Raw genomic sequence first — 3,760 nt, 5'->3', positions numbered from 1 at the left:
CCAAGGCATGCCTAGCGAAGCGCCGAGTGATCGATGCCGTGGCCCCGCCCCGCCCGATTTTAAAGGCTGGAGGGTGGAGCTATGTTCTAGGGTTGTTGGGCATTTCCCTTGGTTTCTCCTCTGTGGCGTGGGGACACCCGCCATTACATCTGTAATGGTAACTTCGTATACAAAGCAGTTTCTCACCCACATTTTATCAGTCAGTCCCTTTTTTTTTACGGAGAGATGAATCAAGGTAAACCAGTCCATCCTAAAGGAAATCAATCCTCAATAATCATTAGAAGGGTTGATGCTGAAGCTGAAGCTCCAGTCCTTTGGCCACCTGATGCAAAGAGCCGATTCATTAGATGATTCCTGATGCTGGGAAAGATTGAAGGCAGGAGGAAAATGGAATGACAGAGGACGAGATGGTTGTATGGCATCACCGACTGGATGGACATGAGTTTGAGCAAGCTCTGAGAGATGGTGAAGGACGGGGAAGCCTGGTGTGCTGCAGTTCATGGGCTTGCAAAGAGTTGGGCACTAGTTAATAACAACAGAATCAAGGCTCAGTGAAATAAAGTGGCCAAATATTTGTCCTTTAGGGAAGTTGCAGATGCTGACTTTTCAAAGTTCACCGCCAAGTGCTGCATCCACGGCCTGTGGAAGTGAGGAGGACCAGGGTGTCAGTATGGAGTGGCAGGCAGGGAGTCAGAGCCTTCACTTCTGCCACTGCTGCCTTGATGTTGGGGGGTGTGGGCATCACCCCAGGGCGTCTGGTTTTGATCATTCACCCTATGGCCTTAAAGGATCAGGCCGTTGGAAGCGCTGAGCAGAAGGCTGAGAGTTTGGCTCATACTGGTTTTGGATGCTGGGTAGAAATGGGAAGGAAACTCATTTACTGGTGTTAAAGAAAACTTTGTGACATTTGTTAAAGAAGGTATTGTTTAGTCGCTAAGTCGTGTCCAGCCCTTTGCAACCCCATGGAATGGAGCCTGCGAAGCTCTTCTGTCCTTGGGATCTTCCAGGCAAGAATACTGGAGTGGGCTATCATTTCTTTCTCCAGGGGAATCTTCCTGACCCAGGGTTCAAACCCGGGTGTTCTGCATAGGCAGGTGAGTTTTTTACCACTGAGCCACCTGGGATGCCCTAAAGGCAGACTTTATCCAGGAAAGACTGCTGCAGTGGAGCATGGGGTGGGGGTATGTTGTGATAAGGAAGAGATGAAGTACAGCTCTGAACACAGGAAGGACAAGTGGAGATTGATAGCCAAGGAGCAAGGTCTGGCTCAGTGGACAGAAACTTACTAAGAGGAAGCATCATGAGTAAGGGGAATTCTAACTGAACCAAGTTCACAGAATTTTTGCTGATGGCAGGCCAGGGTGATAAGATATCAAGGGCGGAGGATAAGGATGGTGATCAGATATGAAGGGTCGGGGATTTTTGCTAAACTGACCCATCAGAATTCTTGGTGAAACTAGACTAAACAGATTAAAAGCAGAGCCCAAGGGCACGGTCTAGTTACAAAGAGGACTCTTCAGAAGAGTCTGACTAGAGTTAAGTTGAGGAGAGTCTTTGTCACTGGTTACCAGGGATGTGTCAGGCAGTGTGTGGGCCCCTTAGATTTCCCAAAATTGCATAATTGTCTCCACAACCCTGTGTTGTTCAGCCGCTGAGTCATGTCCAACTCTTTGTGACCCCATGGATTGCAGCACCCCAGGCTTCCTTGCCCTTCACCATCTCCCAGAGCTTGCTCAAACTCATGTCCATCAAGTGATGCCATTCAACGATCTCATCCTCTGCTGTCCCCTTCTCCTCCTGTCTTCAATCTTTCCCAGCATCAGAGTCTTTTCCAGTGAGTCGGCTCTTTGCATCAGGTGGCCAAAGCATTGAAGCTTCAGCCTCAGCATCAGTCATTCCAATGAATATTCAGGATTGATTTCTTTTGGGATTGGTGGTGGTTTAGTTGCTAAGTCATGTCCGACTCTTGGGACTCCATGGACTGTAGCCTGCCAGGCTCCTCTGTCCATGGGATTCTCCAGGCAAGAATACTGGAGTGGGTTGCCATTTCCTTCTCCAGGGGATCTTCCTGACCCAGAAATCGAACCCAGGTCTCCTGTATTGCAGGTAGATTCTTTACCGACTGAGCTACAAGGGAAGTACTCTTTCAGGATTGACTGGTTTCATCTTGCAGTCCAAAGGATTCTCAAGAGTCTTCACCAACACCACAGTTTGCAAGCATCAATTTTTTTGCGCTCAGCTTTCTTTATGGTCCAGCTCTCACATCCATATATGACTACTGGAAAAACCATAGCTTTGACTAGGCAGACCTTTGTCAGCAAAGTAATGTCTCTGCTTTTAAATACACTGTCTAGGTTTGTCATAGCTTTTCTTACAATGACAAATGTCTTTTAATTTCATGTCTGCAGTCACCATCTGCAGTGATTTTGGAGTCCAAGGAAATAAAGTCTGTCACTGTTTCCATTGTTTCTCCATCTATTTGCCATGAAGTGATGGCACCAGATGCCATGATCTTTGTTTTTTTGAATGTTAAGTTTTAAAGCAGCTTTCTCCACAACCCTGTGCAGTCAAGATTATCATGTTGATCTCAGTGACCTTGACCTACCAGTGGCTTTAAGCAAAATTTCAGTTCCCCGGCCGGAAACTGAAGTCAGGCTTTGACAGTGAGGGTGCTAAATCTAGCCCCTAGACCACCAGGGCAGAGGCCAGTGACAAGGCCCTGGCTCATAAGCTCTGTAGAAACGCTTTTCCACAGAGAGTAGTGAAGCAAGTAAGGTGTTTATTAGGAGGGAAAAGAGTACTTGGGGATAGACACATGGGTGGACACAGAGAAAGAGTCACACCCTCGTGGTAGTTTGAGTCACTCATATCGGGTAAATCTTCCTGATTCCCTTTGACCAATCATCTTGCTTTGCCTGGCCCTGAGTCCCTATTTGGTTACTCTCATGGTCCTTCCCTGCATGCACATGTGTCTCTTAGCCAAGATGGATTCCAGTAGAGGCTTATGGGTTGGATGACAGCACTCTCTTTTTGACCTCCAAGGGAACTTTCTGTGCATCTGTATAGTTGGGACGATCTCCTTTACTTTGAGAATGAGAAATACGTGGTCTCTGTCTTTTGTCTGGGCAGGGCTCATTTCCTTTAACTCTTCATCTTGGAATATCTGTCCACCGGCTGCTCAGTCTGGGGCCCATCTATCTCCTATAGATGGCCCTATGGGACCTAGTGGCTCAGACGGTAAAGTGTCTGTCTACAATGCGGGAGACCTGGGTTCGATCCCTGGGTCAGGAAGATTCCCTGGAGAAGGAAATGGCAACCCACTCCAGTACTCTTGCCTAGAAAATCACATGGACGGAGGAGCCTGGTGCAGGCTACTGTCCGTGGAGTCTCAAAGAGTCGGACACGACTGAGCGACTTCACTTATAGTTCTATAGACTATAAATGTCTCATTCGTAGTCCAGGATACTGAAGCTTGCTCAAGGCCACGTCAGCTAATCAGTGGATTTTGGCAACTGTGCTAGCCCTGAAGAAAACACACTGAATCAACTTACCCGGCCCTTATGGACCTCACAGTGAGAGTCATGGATATTTATTGAACATTTACTGTGCACTCCAAGTTACTTTAAAAATATTCCAAGTTGCTTAAAAAATATTACAATTGTAGATAGCTATTTTATTTTATTTTATTTTTTTTTTCAGAATATTCATCCAAACCTTTATTGAGTGAACATTACGTAGTCAATGAAGCAAAAGTGAAGCT

The sequence above is a fragment of the Dama dama genome, chromosome 10, assembly GCF_033118175.1.
Source record: "Dama dama isolate Ldn47 chromosome 10, ASM3311817v1, whole genome shotgun sequence".
NCBI lineage: Eukaryota > Metazoa > Chordata > Mammalia > Artiodactyla > Cervidae > Dama > Dama dama.
This window is presented reverse-complemented; position numbering follows the sequence as displayed.